Below are 17,769 nucleotides of genomic sequence, written 5' to 3' on the forward strand. Positions count from 1 at the left end.
ATGTTAGCTTGGAGCAATGCAGTCTTTAAGGCATCAGAATCACTCGTAAGGGTTAACTTGATACTTACTCTTTTGCCAGAAGAGCAGCAAAGGTGCCTCAGTCAGTATTTGTTTTCCTTCTTTTTGTTCCAAAGTTGGCTTTTTGCTAAAGCACTTTAACTACCTAATATTGTACATTCTCTCATAAAATCCTTGGGCCAAAACCTGAGCTGCACCCAAGTGGAAATAGCGACTCGGGTGCAGGTGAAAGGACAGAGAGGAGCAGAGGTGTACGGGGTCAGAGAGAATACAGAGGTCACAAAAGTTAAAGAAACCAAGGTGATGGATAGTCACTCGCAAAGAGAGAGAAGGGATCCTGAAAGACAGCAAATGATGACCAAAGTGATACTCAGGAAAGAGTAGAGAAAGAAAAACATTAAAAAAAAAAATCTGAGGAGTGTAGGAGGTGAAATTTCTATCACTACACAGTTAATTTACTTCAGCTCTTTGTGGAACAAATTCTGTTAAATGTTTTCCTCCAGAAGTCATCAAAGCAGCAATTAGGTTAGCTAAACATTAGAGTATGGAAAATGCAATTGGAGTGATTGTTACCATCAGCCTGAATATTAACAGATATGATAGGAAAAAGCTCTCACAAGGTGATTACCTTGTAATCACCTTGTATGAAAGGTGTATGAAATCTTACCATGTATGAAATCTTCTGGTGCCATGGAGAATGAAAACCAGTAATTTGCATTTGAGATACATGCCACAAGAACAAGGTAGTGAGGCATCTAGGATCCCTCTCACTTCTACAGTGGGAACATTCCCAAAACTAGTCAAGGCCACTTCATCGCCCTTTAAACATTTTCCAAAAATTGCCAAGAGAGAGGCAAAGAACGCAGTCTTCCGCTTTGTTTTCTGACAAGGCACTGCATTCAGTCTTTAAACGAGGGTATTTGTACTGAGTTTTACCTCTTGTTTCTAATGAACGGTGCTGAAGGGCGTAAAGAAACTAAGGGAAATTACAGACGGGCTTACAGCAGCAACTAAAAAGGCAAATGGGAAGTTTCCTTTAACAATCTGGTGTGTAAAAATAAGAATTAGAGCATATTATAATGGGCAGAAAATGAAGAAAATAGAATCCTCTAGAAAACAAGCAATTGAACCATCAGATGGAGAGGAGTAAAATTGCACCATTTAGTGGAGAACAGAAAGCATAAGGAGAACATAAAATGTGGGGTGAAAATGGTATCTGATAGAAAAGCAGGAGAGTTCCCACTCATTGCAACTGTATTAACAGCAGTAAAGTTTAAGACAAAAACAGAACATATTTTTGACAGCTGTGATCCAGGTTATTAAAACATCCATAAATAAATGGAAATATTTTGTTTATTATCCTGTAAAAGAGACTAATGCAGAATAAATTTATACCCTTTGTGTACATATATATGTATGTACATAATACATGCACATAATTAATAAAAGTGCTAGCAGACAAATAGGAATATAATTACTATGTCATTTTATTTGCTAAGGAAAAAGATATGATACAGATTTCTCAGCTACAATGGAATGGATGAGCCAACGCTGTTTCTCTCCAAAGTGCCAGATAGGGCATTAAGACACTACAGAAAATGGGTTCCAATAAGCACTGCAGACAAAACCAACGCTGTGCTGCAAGAGCCATTTGCAACTTAGCTGCAAGAACAATTGGAGATCAGTGTTTCCCAAAACAACTGAAGAGGAAACGTGTAGTGACTTTACTTCCCAAACCTCTCATCATTCTTGTTTTCAGAGAAGACTGGGAAATACAGAAGATGGATACATTCTGAAAATAAGTCATGTCTCAAATTCCCTTTCACCGTGGTTTCCCTGCCCACCAGCCTCATTTCTCCCTTTCAAATGTCTAGGGGAGGTCTGGGATCCTTGATGCAATTAGGAAGGAGAGTTGAAAGGATCTCATAAATGTAGTTCTTGACAGATGGAGTTAGTCAAGAGTTGCAGGAAAGGTGGATCCTTTAGAAAGCTGTAAATGAACAAATAATCATAACCACAGCATTACACAAAGACCCCCTCCGAATTGCCCAGAACACCCTTCTAAGAGCATTCAGATGCTGAAGAGTCCTCTACTTAGATTGCCTTTGTACTCCAGCATTATATGGTTACAGGCTTTACAAACAATATACTCCAGGTCTTTCATATTTCCATCAACCAGGTTATCTCATTGCCCACAGGAGCAATTAGTGGATTAGGTCTACTCTATAAGCCGCTGTGGGCAAAAGAAACAGATAGGCATTTTCAAAAAGTCTTCAGGGGACACCAAAGAAACAGGCAAAAAATAGTTTTGGCATCGTGAAGAGACACCTGTACTGGTAAGCTGCCCATCTTCTAGGAGAAAAGCAGCAAAGCGGCTGTGAGAGGTGGAGCAGCAGAGGAATGGTACCTGTCAGATCCAGACTTATCCTCGAGTTAGAACATGTGCACAGGTTCCAATATTTCACAGGCAAAAAGTTTTGGAAATTAAAATAAATCAAAGCTCCTGCAAACCAAAAGAGCAAACCAGACATTAATAACAGAATAGGAAATAATTGCAAAAAAGAGTAATTGGATGGTAGCCAGGAAGTATAAGAAAAGAATAAATGTTACCGCTTCCTTAATTAAGACCGTTAAAGGGCAATACTGTGACTCAGAAGAAACAGCTGCGTAGAAGAAGTTTACAGGCGCTTGTGACTTAAACTATAGGGTTTCTTACTGGGCAATTATATAATTGTAGGCTTATTTTAAGGCTTGACCTTTCTCCGTTATGAATAAAGAACTCCTCAAGAGCACCTTAGAAAGGTGTAGGTAGGTACTAAACCGGATCACATTTTTCAGTTCATCCTGGCAAGCTGATTTGGCTGTGCGTTACTGTTTGCAGCAGGCGCCCGGACATGCTGAGGGACTTCCAAGCCCCACCAGCAGAGTGACCTGTATCAGGATGCAGAATAACAGAAATCCTGCTGATCCCATCCCTTGCCAGCGACAGTGATGCTGCCGGTGCGGCGTCACGCACCTCACAGACGTGGTCTCTCCGTGTCCCTGGTCAGACCGACCTCTTGTAGCGGCTCGTAGAGCTCCAGCTGAAGCTCTGCATAAACCTCCCACTTCTCTTTGACCCTCTGGCCTGTGCTTTAGTACATGGACACAGAGCAGAAGGTTTGCTGTTCAAACTCCGAAGCTGAAATTCCTGAAACAGCCTTTAGAGGACAGCGGAGAATTGCAAATGACACATTTTCAGCTCTGGCCTCATAGTCCGGGATCCTCAGGGCTTTTTTATATGAATTAGGAGTTCTGGTTCAAAGTGCAGACAAAGTGTAACTTCTGTGTTCATGTGTGCTGTTTATGTACTATGGCTTTCTAATATAAGGTTGGGGCTCGTAACAGCTGTGTATTTTTAAGTATATTGTAGCCTTTTCTATCAGTAAGAATTCCAGTTTCCACCTGGCTAAGCTATAGCCTGGCTGAACGAACTGCTGCACTGTCAAAAGGAGCTCAGTGCTTCATGTTCAGGTCTATGGAAAAGAGAACAGTGTCCCCAGATAAAAAATACTGGTGGCCGTTGTTGGAGGTGTAGTGATCCTGAGCTTTGACAAGCGGACTTTAAATCTCTGAGAAATTTGCCATCTGGGTCCAAATAATGCATTTCTCCCTCCCTGGGCCAGTTTTTTTAAGAGCTGTTAGCAATAATTAGATTGTAGTTGGGTTTTGGTCTAAATTGGTAGAACCTGGTTGGGTCAGCAGCACCGACTGTCCTGCTCGGCAGGTGCTCTGCTGTTCTGGGGTGCTACTCACTGCTGTAGGTATGGCCTACATCAAATAAATACATATTTTTGAAGCAAGCAGTGGTCTAATGCTGGCCTGGCCTGCATTCTACGTGTAAGACGGAAACAGGGTGAGGTCTCCTGTTGGCACGGATTGGATCCTGAGTTGGTCTCCCAGGTACGGTGGGGCTGCCCTGGGAGGGCCGGGGCAGTGGTGCAGGGGCAGCTCCCCTGCAGCCTGGGAGCCTTTGGGCAGATGGCGAGTGCCAGCAGGGCAAGGGGGGGTCTGTTGAAAAGACTGAGCTGTTTGCACTGGAGACTAAAGTGCATGGCAGACCTTTGAAGATAAAACTGCTGACAACCAGTTCTGATGAAAGCCTTCGGTTTCTTAGCTTTAGATCGGACTTCAATGAACATTACAAAGCAAGAGAGCCAAGGCTTCGTGTATCGTTGGGCACTAGAGGCAGACGAAGCTCACATATGTGAAACAACTGCTAAGGGCTGCACCTCGGTATCCGAAGGATGTTGAACCTCTTGTTGGACAAGGCAATCAGTGTTGACATAATACAACCAAATTGTGTGTGATTGGTGTCTACCATTTCTGCAGGTGACATGTTTTCAGTCATGTGATTGTGTGACACTGTATAGCAGAAAGCAAAAAAAGTAGGGTTTTTTTACACTGACGTTTCTAGAATTACCAGACTACATGGGCTGATTGAACCTCTTCCAGTCAACTTCTTAAATCATCCTTAATTAATGTGATATTTAATTTGGAGCTTTCTGAGCTCTCCCCACTATAACTTGGGTCTGTGTCCAGGAAATCACATGTTCTTTTGTTTATAGAAAGCACCATTTCCTTTTTTAACAAGAAAATAGGATTCTTTTTCTATATATACTTGTTCTATTTGAAATCACTTTGGTTAAAGCCAAGAGTTTTGGACTCAGACCTAATGTTTGTGTTAAGAAGCTATATAAAGCATGTAGTTGTGCTCATTTTCAGTACTGTGATATATTTATGACAAACTTCCATACTTGTTCTGTGTTTGTTTTCAAGGTTAATATTACAAATAAAAGTAATTTAACAGGCAAATTCTACAGCTACTGTACAGGAGCAAACTGTAGAAGCAGAGCAGGAGTGACCTTACTGCATATGAAATATCCCAAGAACTGAAGTTAAAATCTCCATACTGTCAAAGGGAAGTGCAGTGTTTCAAAATCTGATGTGTTAGAAAGAAAATGGCTTGGGTAATCAAGGCTACTTTATTTCTCTTTCCTTGCCTATTTTTCTGTTGTAAATATTTGTATATTGCTGTCCAGATATTGGGGGAGAGAATCCTTTTTTTTGTTTGCAAGGATGGCATTACATAAGGTCACTGAAGTATCCATATATTATGTTCCAGAAGTACAAGCTTAGAAAAAGAAAACCAGTTATCTTTCAAACACTTGTTTTTCCTTTTGCAATTTAAAGACACTAATTTTTGAGCAGGCTAAGCAAGGAGAAGCCTCCAGTTCGGAGTGCAGTTTGTTTACAGATCTCTCTAGCAAACAAATCCATTACAAGGCTTTGGTACTAGTATTAACCATAATTACAGTTGCGTACAATCCATTAATTAGCCATTGCCCTCAAATCAGCTAAGTCTGTAGCCTTTTTTTGCCCTTTCCCTCACTCTGCTTGAACCCCTGGGAAGCAGAGCACCTGCCAGGCCAGGCAGGCGAGGCTGCTGTGAGTCATGATGGAGGTGAACTCTCATGGGGATGAAGCTTCAAACCCGCAGGTCCAGACTGAGCCGTTTGCCCTCTGGACATCCAGACACTGCTGATGGTGGAAGCAGTGCTCCCTAGCAGGTTATCCTGCCTTTCCCAGGGACGGACATGGACTTTTCAGTTGCACCATGTGGTGTAAGATGGATGGACCTGTAGAGAAGAACAGAAGTTCAGGTGGTGAGCGAGTCCTGGGAACGGGGGTGGCAGAGCGTGAGGGAGGCGGGGATTCAGCTGCGATGTCATTTTCTTTCTGGACAATTAGACATATCACTCTCAAGAGGAAGCCTTTTAAATCAAAATCAAAAGGGGCAGATTAACTTCTTAGCAGGCTGCCAATCCCTTGAAACAAATCCACTGACCAAGACTTTGCAGATTCTGTAGTTGAGGCAAAGACACTGTTTTGTCTCCTCCCAGCTCCAGAGTAACATGCCCTGTATTTTTCACCAGAAGAATCTGGGTTATTCGACCTGCAATTTACACTACCAGTCTGCTCGATTTGTCTGTCATTTTGCTGTCTCACAGAGGAGGGTAATCCCTCAGCACTGAGTCACTGATTTAGGCCAGGGAGGAGCAGCTCCCTGACGATGCAAAGGTCTGGGGTAGTATAAACTTAGGCTACATTGGCATTAGGCTTCTGAAGCAGTCAAAGGTAAACCTCTAAGGTTCAGTAAGCAATTTTACTATCAGGAGAGGCACCTGCCCCACATCAGCCTCCTCACTTTGCCCATAGGGGTAGCTTCTTCCTCACTGCATTACTGAGCTCTGTCCTGATCTAGGTAAGCTGTGCTGAGATTCTGATCTTTGCTTGGAACTTGCTATTTTTAGCAAGATAAAACGTAAATCTCCAAGTTTTGCAACAGAAACATCCATTATGGCAATGTATTTGATAAAATTAATTGTGACCTGTGTGGAGGATGGAGACCTGTAACACCAAACTGTCTTGTCTTTCAGCGTCACTTGCAGGTCTTGTGCTTATTTAATGAAGAGAGTTTGTCTCGTCTTCCCCCGTGCCCTTCCCTCTGTTTTGCCCCCTGTTCACTTCACTAAGCTAGCATTAACTGACCTGTTGCCAGGTCCTCCCCCCGGCAGCAGTACAGCCCTCTGCTCTTCCCCTGATCCTTGGTGTCGCGGTTTAACCCCAGCCGGCAGCTAAGCACCACACAGCCGCTCACCCAAAACCAGCACGCTTGGAGATCTGCAATGAGCGCCTGGGACTTGCTTGGTGCTTCCCTGAGCCTTTTACCTGAGACTTGGGGATGGACTTCAGAAAGTCTTACTTCCCCTTCTCTTCTGGGGTCTAGTTTTGTTCCTGTTAGCTATAGAGCTATGTTTCTCCTTTAAACCAGAAGTCAGGCTTTTTGCCTTCTCCTTCTCACTCTTCTCCTCTCCCAACTAAGTAAAACTCTGCATTTTTATTAAGCCCCTCCAGCAACTCTCTGGCTTCAGTAGAGTTCACATGAGTTCACCAGAGTCCACATGAGTTCAGACATGTTTTAGGGATTGAATCCTTCATGCCTGTGAAATAAAACATGTAAAGTTTTTATTTCTGTTCCACTTAAGGGACCAATGCAGCTTAATGGGAGTACTTGCAGGCATCATTTCAGCCAAAACAAAATGTGGTCCATGCGGCAAGTGTTGTTTTGTGTGCAAAGGGAAAGTTGAAGGATTCAGAGGATTCTGGTTTAAAGAATTGCCAAAGTAAGTTGCCTCTGGAAATCAAAGTGCATTTACAGACCTCTGGCAAACATCCCGCAGGGTTGGTGACTGGCTCACTCTCCAGTGTAGGCACCTTCTGTGTATCACTGTTACAGTAATTGTGTTGCCACATCAGCTCTGGCCATTTCTAAAAACTCAATATTCATTTACAGGCATGTTTAAATAATTTCATGGTCTCTGTATGTGCTACTGTAAACTGTTGCAGAAGTTTCTCTGAAGCCCCAAATATTTATTCTCTGCCAACTGATCTCACATAGCCAATGCTTGCAACAAGTTCTATGTTGGTGGACCCAAATACCCAGACAGAAATCACTGCAGCCACCAAGAATGTACTCCATTTTAGCCAGATATGTTTATTTTGGAGAGGAAAAGGGAGATTTGGTTAGTTCATTCCTCACTGCTACTTAAGATGCTCTTAATATGCAACTAGTTCTAGTATCAGCAAGTACCCAAGCCTAATAGAAATTTTTTTTTTTTCCCCATTAGTATGATTACAAAAGAAAATCTGATTTTCAGCACTCATAGGACCAAGCCACAATCACACCAGGTAAAATTACAGATGCTAAGCTCTCATGGTACAAAATGACTAGCACTAAAATGATCAAGTGAGATTGCAACTTCTCCACTGTTGTGAGGCAGGCACAGTGGTTCTTGTAAGTTTTCATTTCTGAACAGCAGCTGTGGACAACAGGTATTTGTGAAAGCTGCTCATGGTTTTGGGGTACAGTAGAACTGCAGAAGTTCTGGTCTTCTCATCATTTGGTTTTGATGCTGAGTTGATGTAGGATGTCTCATGAGCAGGCTGCTCTTCTGAAGCTGCTGAGTCCATACCATTGCCCTAGGACTCCTCTGCTGGCAGTCACAGGTAGTTGACTGCAGTTATTGTTGAGATTCACATTTTGTATGGCAATCACATCCTTTTTTTGCTTATATTCCTGAGTTTTGTCTGTGTTCTTCTGCTTTTGATTCTTTTCTTTTATAGGCAGTGTCAGTATTAGTATTCATCCTCTGCAATAATAAAAATGTTTCAGAAAAGGACACTCACTGGTACAAATTAAGGAGCCAAATAATAATAAAAAAAAACCTTACAGCAAAGATCTCAGTCGATCATTGTTAACAGCTAACATCACACTCCAGAATTCAGTGGTGAATACTATAACTATAAACACTTAATTGCTAATATCAGCCATCTAGTAAAGAATTATGTTCGGGGGGGGAATCAACCGACTGTTTTCTCTTCTTCATCAGTGAAGTAACCACTGAAGTCAACACTGTCCCAGCCAATACAAAAGCAGAGACTGCCACAGAGACTATTATACGGTGTTTTCATACGTCTTCATGATCTGCAGCCTTCATGTTCCTTCTGCCTGGAGGAAATCATGCAATCTGTATGTTAGAGGGGGAGATCTTGTATTGTTGATAATCTCACAGAGTGTTTGACATTCTTGTGTAATCTTGTGTAATCTGTCTCGACATTGACAGGAAATTTTCTTTTTCACTTTGTTAGTGTCTCTGAATGAGTGAAAATCCTGGAACAGCAACATTTTCTTGATTTCAGTAGCAACAAAGGGAACTTACAAGTCATTGCAAATTAATGTGCTGTGGAGCCTCTCTGTAGACTGTCTCTAGAACCGCTTATTACGGCTATGGTAGTTCTGACTGTTTTAATGACCTGATTCAGTGAGATGCAGCCACATTCCCTCTTGTCCTTACAGCCTGTCCACACAGTTACAGAGAGGGTCAAACAGAAGGGAAGTCTCGCTGTCTTCCTTCGTACCTCGTTCCCGTGTCAGGTGCTAAAAGCTTTCCTACTAAACAGTGCGGAACTGGACCTTTAATAAGCACTGTTTGGGACAGCTGTAATTTCAACATTCAAGGGATACTTGCTAACAATTTAAATTTACGGTTGTATTTGATGTTTTTTTATCTCTGCACATGCAGTCTGGGCTCTGGGGCGCAGGCCTGGGCTCAAAGCTGCTACCCTGAAGGGGACCTTATCACCTAGATTGGGAGGCTGTAAGGAGGAAAGATCTCGAAAGAGCTTGCTGGTGCATCCATCCTATTGCTACTGCCGTGTTAAAGGATCTTCTTCCATCAGTAGACTCAGAATTCAAGGAGCATCTGGACGACGCTCTTAGCCATATGGTTTAGTTTTAGGTAGTCCTGCAAGGAACAGGGAGTTGGATTTGATGATCCTTGTGGATCCCTTCCAAGTCGAGGTAGTCTGTGATTCTATGATTCTATGAGCTTGACCCTCAGAGCAGTGAATGCCATTTCTCTCCACTGCTCCCACTGGAAGACTCATCTGCCACTGAATTACTTTAATGGTTACACATCACAGCTATCAAAAGAGATTTTTCTATGGGCAGCCTACATGTATATGTTCCTATGCCAACACTAAAGGATAAATTTCTTCCCTCCTTGTGTTCACACAGGACCACGTGAAGCCATGGTTACCCTTGGGCTGCATTTGTCCCTTAAAGCATTTTTGGACAGTTTTAAATACGGGAATATCTTTCTTTTCCTACCTAGCTTGGTACAACTTCTATTCCTTCAACACAGCACTACCCTTCCTTTGCAAATCCAGAGACTACAGTAACAAGTTCCCTCCTTTCCACTTTCATGTTAATTCATTCTTCTTTCCTTCTTTCTTGTTCCTTTCTATGCCATCTGTTATTTTGGTATTGCCTTCTTTCCCCTTTTCAACTCTTTCAAAAGTGAAAGAAGTGAGAGACTTTATAGTACTCCTTTTCTTGGGTTGAAGTGTTTCTTAAAGAATAATTACTATCCTTAAGGGTTAACTACTATCCTTAAGAGTTAACTACTACCCTTAGTATTCTTAGTATTTTTAAGAGTTAATTACTATCCTTAAGAGGTCAACACAGACCTATAGCACTCACTTTGCTGCAGGATCTTCCCTGCTGAATTAGGCATCTCCAGAAATAATCCCTATGTATGGAAGTTGAGACACTAACTCTGTCTCACAAAAAAAAGATTTGGGGGGTCTGTTAGGCTACTTCCAGTGCAATAGCCATACGTGGTGGGATAGCCACAGCTAACAACCAAAATCCCACGCAGCCATTCACTCACGCACCCCCTCAGCAGGATGAGGGAGGAGAAATGAGAAAGCTTATGGGACAAGATAAAGCCAGGGAGATCACTAACCAGTTACTGCCACAGGCAAAACAGACTCGAGTCGTGGAAAATGGATCTATTGCCAAATAAAATAAATATTTAATTACTGAATCAGGTAGAGAGAAACAAAAAGACAAGTATTAAAACAACACCTTTCCTTTCCCCTTTCCCATGCTCAAGTTCACTCTTTCACTTCAGACTCCTCTCCTCCTGCCCTTGTTAGCACTGCAGATACGCTCAGTCCCTTCAGAGGCAACGAGCGGTGCAAGGGGTGTGTTTATGGCCAGCAGGTAGTGATTTCTCTCTGCCACTCCTTTCCTCCCACATCTTTCTTCTGCTCCAGTGTGGGCTCTCCATGGGCTGCAGGTTCCTTCAGCAATACCCAGCTGCCCTGCTGTGGGGTCCTCCCTCCACAGGCTGCGGTGTGGATATCTGCTCCTCTGCCTGGAGCACCTCCTCCTCCTCCTTCTCTGACCTTGGTGTTTGCACTGCTGTTTCCCACCTTTTTTTTTTTATTATTCCTCTGCCTGTTCAGTGGTTTTTGCCCTTTCTTAAATATATTATCACCAAGGCACCACCAGCCTCACTGATGGGCTCAGCTGTGGCCAGCGGTGGGTCCACTAGAGCTGGCTGGAAATGGCTGTGTCTGGCATAGGGTGGCCCCCTCACAGAGGTCACCCCTGCAGCCCCCCTTCTGTCTGCCCCTTGCCATGTATACCCAACACACCATATTACTTTGGCATCCAAAAATCAGCTTCAAAATGGATCTCTATGGGGAAAAAAAGGAGTATAAACAAAGATAACTCAATGCAGTAGGGGGAGACTTCTGGGATAATCAGCATTCCTGCTTATCCTGCTTATCCAGCATTCCTGCGCTCCTCCTCCCTCTGTGTAATAAACACTGTTCCTGCCCATGTCTCCATAGTCTCCTACCTACAAACTAAAAACTGTACGCGTCTCACTGAAGATGTGCTGCGTGAGGGAATCATGTATCATATGCTTTTACTGCATTATTATTATTATTATAAGAGCATTACTGCACTTACTTAACTTTCTTTGTTCTGTAGAATACATTTCAGCTCAAAAGTATTGCTCAGCTAGACCCATTAGTGAGCTTTAATTTGTAAAGGGTTTTCTTAGGGTCTGTTTGATGAATTCTCAAACCAAATTTGCGTAGCTGGATTTCAAAATTAATGCAGCAAATAGACCATCAGTTTTGTGCAATGTCTCATTCTGATCTCACGTCTTGCCTAACCAGAGTTTTTCCTTGTATTCTAAACAACTCAATAACAACAACAAAATCTGCCCTGTAGCTGAGGTCATATAGCAATAGAAAAATGTTTGCTGTCTTTCAGCTGAATAAAACCCAACAGTGAGGCCCAAAGCAAGTGTTCGAAACCAGCATGAGTATAGCTGTATTTTACTAAATTAAGAAATACAGAACCACAAGGCCAAAAAAATGATACCCCTCTTGTATTAGGTAAGACTCAGTTTAGCTGCACAACCCTACATTCCACAGAGGTGGGCAGGAAGAGCAAACTGAAGTTCACCGACTCAGTTTATTCATTAGTCTACACACTGGTATGCAAGCAGTCTTGACTGGATGACCTTGGGAAATCCTTAGTGAAATGTGAGGAATATTTCAAGCAGAACGACCTTGGAAACAGAAGGAAGATGAATAACTTCAGTATTTTAGTTGGGGTGAATTGCGCTTGGAGGTGACTATTTTCCACATTAACCTGATGGTGTCTCTGGTGACTGCTTAGCTTGGATACCGCAGCTGAAAACCTGAAATGAGGTTGGACACCACAGTAGGCAAGAGATGATGAGGAGCAGCAGGTGCCTAGCATTATGCTAGGGCTCCAGAGTTGCTGGGTTGCCGTATTGGAGCTGAAAATAATAAATTGACATTTTTGGGTGTGTGTTTGGGTGCTGTTTGGGTGCTGCTGCTCACTGAAGTGATCTAATTGCTTTTATTTAGGACTAGGCAGAGCTAGTAGAAGCTCCCAGCAGCCCCTTTCTTCCCCCTGCCATAGGGAGGTAGAGGCTGCTGGTGGGAAACAGAGAAGGCATTCTCCCTGTTGTTCAAAATGCCTGGAGAACCAGAAGGTAGATCTCTCTGCTCAGGCCTGTCAGGGCGAAATGGAGGAAAAAGGGTAGATTATGCTAGTTCTTTCTCCTCCTTTTTCAAATGATGGTTTAGGTGCAGCTACTTTGCTAGCATTCAGCATCCATCCACTCCTGAAGTTTCCATCAAAGAAGTGCACCATTAGGCATCACATGCCCATGTACAACTCACTGCCATTTTCTCTAGTGGGAAGATTCGTTTGGAAAGATTTTGTCTGGCATGAATTTAACTGACACCAGGGCAGAGAGTGCTTTCAGAACATAAATAATCATTTCCTTTTATGCAATTATGCTTTAAAACACAAATCAAAAGACAAAACATTACTTGTGCAAAAGATGCTGCTTCTGCAAGTACCCTTTTAAACCAGTACGTAGTATCTACTCTGCTGGGAAAGCACAAATAGCTCTTAAATCCAACAACGGTGGGGATAAGTAACCACCAGTTCATGTAACTGCAGTAGACCACAAATCATGCTCCAAGGCTGGGCTAAACTTTGCCTGCAAGGAATATTAGCAAACCATCCCCAAGGGCATCTAACCACCACCCGCACCTCAAACAGTGATGTCAAAGAGTGTCATCTCTCCCCCAGACACCAAAGAGTGACGGAAGCAGTCTCTCTGCAACTAAGAGCCAATGTTTTAGTACAATCTGGATTGGGCATCTATTTTAACAGATTTCTTCAGATGTGGCAAAAAAAAAGACCATTGACAAATCATACGGTGTGAATGGTTGACTTGCATCAGTAAATCTTGAAAAAACAAAGAGTCAAAAGCAATGGAAAGTTACTTGGTGCTTATTATTTTGACTTTGGTCTTTTGAAGCCATGATAGAAAGATATGTCTTGTTGGCAGTAGGTTTCAGTAGTCAAGAACTACTGTAATTCCATGCTTATTAAGACGTAGATCAATTTTTCTTCAGTTGTACCATGAGCTTATATTTCCCTTAACTTTATCAGGTTTTAAACACTCTAATTTCCCAGGAACAAGGCTAGAAGCTAAAAGGAGAGCAAGGCTAGCAGGCAGTAACCTTCACGGAGTCATGGAGCAGGACCCAGTCTGGTGAGCCAGCTCCTGGCTCTGTGCGCTTGACTGTCTCTCTTGCTTGTACTGGACCCTGACACTGGGGGAATGGGTAGGACATTTCCTTCTAGCAACCACTGCTTTCTGACAACCACACATCTGAGAAGTGTGAAGGTCCCTGCAAATGCAGAAGAAGATGAAAGCACAAAAACAGCAGGGGACCACATGTCTCTGACATGGCAGGGTTCTTTAACCTGGGCCACACAGTGCAGGCGCATGGGTAGCATCCTGTTCTGATGTGGAAGGTTCTCAGAGGTAATGGACAAGAAGGGGACTGGGCCAGCCTGGCTTGCTCCCGTTCAGGCTGGGAGACTGCCTGCAGGCCAGGCAAAGTCTGCCAGTCTCAGCAACCCAAACCTGGCTGTGCATCTTCTCCGAGGCCCAAGGTCATTCTCCCCTTGGCAACTGGAAGGCTGCTTGTCCTATGACAGCTAATAAGGAGCTGGCCCCTCATCAAGTTCCCTGTGCACTTTGGTGTAATCACCATCAACAGTCACATTCGTCCCATCACAATTATAGGATCACAGAATCACAGAAGGGTTTGGGTTGGAAGGGACCTTCAAAGTTCATCTAGTCCAACCCCCTGCCATGGGCAGGGACATCTTTCACTAGATCAGGCTGCTCAAAGCCCTGTCCCGCCTGACTTTGCACATTTCTGGTGATGGGGCATATGACAGTTTGCAGACTGAAAATTAAGCACCGACAGCAATGCCTGCAGAGTCAGCATTGTGACCCGATTTCCTGCATTAGGAAAGGGCAGCCAGTATTGTTTTCAACATCATTCCTGCCTTGAACTTGCCCAGCTGCAGAAAGGGCTTGTGCATGAGCTGATGACACTCACCAGTTCCTGACATCTGGGTGCCAATGTCTGCAGAGCACAACTCTGAGCAGTCATTGTAAAGCTGGGGTAGCAACAGCCTCTGGGGCTCAGCTTGGACTGGGACTGGAACAGCTCTGCGGCTCGCCAGCAAATACAAAGTGTGACATGGAGTGTCATTGTGCACAGCTCTGATTGATCCCTTCCTGCTGCGTAAGCAGTTTATCCATACATGCTTCTAAAAGCTCAGGTTTAAAAGTCTTACAGTTCACACAGACTGAAATAGACCCATTGTGCCTTCCCCAATTCCTACAGGAACTCCTCCATCCTTTCAGCTGGCACTTCAGAATGTTTTGCTTTTATATCTTCATAATTTGCTCTTTCGGTGTCTTAAGAGAACATTTTAAGTTAAATCTCACCTGAATAAAATATTTAAAAGTAAATTTTTATTCTTTCAAATAAATAGCTTTTTATTACTTTACCGTGGAATTGCCCCAAGTCAAATAAGTACAGAAATTATTCCCAGTGTAAATTTACTTTAGTAAATTGTACAGCATAAAAATGTCTTTGCAATGCTGAAATTGAGAAGACTGCATATTCACATAGTGCCGTATTGAGGATACTTTAGAATACCTATGAATACATTGATGGTCCTGGAATGGCGTCCTGGTTTCCTCAGTTACAGGAATAGCATTACAACACAAGCGTGGACACTGACAGCAGCAGGGATGTGTGTGAGGTACATCATGGGTCTCTTGTACATCTGGAAGACCCCTGTGACAGAGCAGCAAATCCTAAAATATGTTACTTAATGAAAATGCAAGGGCATGTGGTAGCTATTACCAGTGAAAATGCTTGCAATAGAGTGGCAAGATGGCACAGAACTCCCTGTACATGATTCTGAAGTGGGTATTTGGGAGTGTAAGGAAAATGGAACCTTGTGATAAGAAATGGGACTGTGTCTGAGGTCAAAAAGCAAGAACTACAAAGGTCTGACATCTGACATAGCATGTCTCCAGTGCTATAGGGCCATGTGGTACTTTGCAAGCAACAGAGTGTGGGAAGCAACGCACCCAGCTGGGAGAGAAGCCGGGACACCAAGACACAGGTGACCTTGCTATTCAACATCACACAGGGCAAATCACTTGCACAGCTTCTTCTCTGTGTAGTGTCAGAATTACTGTGACCGGCCCATACTTTCTCACTGACCAGAACATCCCAAGTTTATGGTATTGTATTGGTTTATTATATTGTATTATTCCTAGCTTAATGAGTGATGACTTCTTCAGCCTTCACAGTATTTTATGAGCATGTGCCCATTTTGGTTGATTTCCCCCCACAGGGATGAAAAGAGAATCTCTCCAGACAGAATCTCTGTGGTGACTGGGTGTCTGGACTACTGCACGTAGCCTTCTCCTTAAGTAATGCTATGCTTTTTTTGGGGACACTGGGAGGTGGTTTCCAACTCCAAGAGTGTATTTCCATTAAGTCACCTAAGATGGTACTTGCAGTGGCTGTTCATTTGCCTAACTTAGATTTTTTTGCATAGTTTACATGCTACTTTGCCATTACTGTGGTGGAAACCATAGAAATTACAGAAAAGTCTGGGTTGGAAAAGAGTTCTGTAGATCATCTGCTCCAACCTTCTGCTGAAAGCAGAGCCTTCAGTTAAGTCTTCCAGGGCCCTGACGAGTCTTGAATATTTCTAGTAAGGGAGATTCTACCATGTGATGGGCCAACCTATTTCAATGTTTAATTGTGCTCACAGCAAAGGCTTTTTTCTTGTATCTAGACAGCATTTCTCCTGAAGCAACTCATGTCCATTGCCTCTCATCCTGTGAAGAGAGCATCTTGTGAAGAGACCACCTCCATCTCCTCTATAACTCTGTTTTAGGTATTGGAAGACTGTGATTAGATCTCTCCTGAGCTTTCTCTTCTCTAGGCTGAGAAAACTCAATTCTTTCAACCTTTCTTCATATCGTGTTCTCCAGCCCTCTAATAATCTTTGTGGCCATCCGCTGGACCCTCCCCAGTTTTTCAATGTTGTTCTTGAAGTAGGGGGACCAAAACTGGACACAATATTCCAGGTGCCAACAGGAGTGGAATAATCACATCCTTGGAACACAGTCCAGGAGGGTGTTTGCCGCCTTTGCTGCCTGGGCACACTACTGGCTCACGTCCAGCTTGCTTCCCCCAGGTTCTTTCAGCAGATTTGCTCTCCAGCCAGTCAGACCCCCACCTGTACTGCTGCTTGGGATTATTCTGTCAGGTGCAGCACTTTAAATTTATTGTTCTTAAATCTCATGCAATTTTTGTTGGTGCAATCTTCTGGCCAGTTGAGGTCTATCTGTATGGTGGTTTTTTCCCAGTTTGGTGTCGTCTGCAGTCTTGGCAAGTGTGTGCTTAAGATTGTTCATCCATATTGTTTGTAAAAAGTTTAGATAGTGTTGAACCCAGTATTGACTCCTGAGGAACTCCACTCATGAGTGGCTGCCAGTTTGACTTTGAACCATTATCCACCACTTTTGATCACAGCAGTTCAGGCAGTTTTCCATCCATCTTCTGGTCCATCTGTCCAGTCCAGAAGTTTCCAGCTTGTCAACAAGGATGTTTTGGGAGATGCTGTCAAATGCCTTGCTAAAATCAAGATAGCATTCTCCACAGCTCTCCCCTCATCTACCAAGCAAGTTGTTTCATCATAGAAGGCTATCACCCACTATATGGCTTTTCTCAGTCGCCTTCATTTGCCTGGAAATACCTTCCATGAGGACTCGATCCATTCCCAGGGAAAGAAATGAGCCTGACTGGTGTGTGGTTTCCCAGATCTTCCTTTTTGTCCTTTTCTAGATGAACATTATATTAGCCCTTTCCTACTTGTCTGGGACTCCTACTCTGGATCTGCATGGTCTTTCAAAGATGATAGAAAGTGGTTTAGCAATGAGGTCAGCCAACTCTTTTAGCTCCCTCAGCTGCATCTCATCAGGTCCCATAGACTTGTAAATACTGGGTTTGTACAGATGGTCCCTAACTCAGCTCTCCTCCACTATTGGTAAGAATTGTATATCTACATTTCCTGTTCTTCTAAACCCCCTGATAAATTGCACATTGTTAAAATGAATATTTCCTGTCACTGAATCTTTTTATATAAATGTAGTTTTAAATTTTTACTTTCATTTTATTCTGATTATGATTATATAGTTCACTTGTTAAAGAGGGAAGACTTTTATGCCATTTGACACATCTACAATGCAGCTGCAAATAAAAATACTTCTTTTTTTTTCACATAGAAGTATTAAGATGTTTTTTGTAGATGAATGAATCCAGGTTCTGCACCAAGGGCTTGTGATA

The sequence above is a fragment of the Ciconia boyciana genome, chromosome 1 (genome assembly GCF_034638445.1).
Source record: "Ciconia boyciana chromosome 1, ASM3463844v1, whole genome shotgun sequence".
Taxonomy (NCBI): domain Eukaryota; kingdom Metazoa; phylum Chordata; class Aves; order Ciconiiformes; family Ciconiidae; genus Ciconia; species Ciconia boyciana.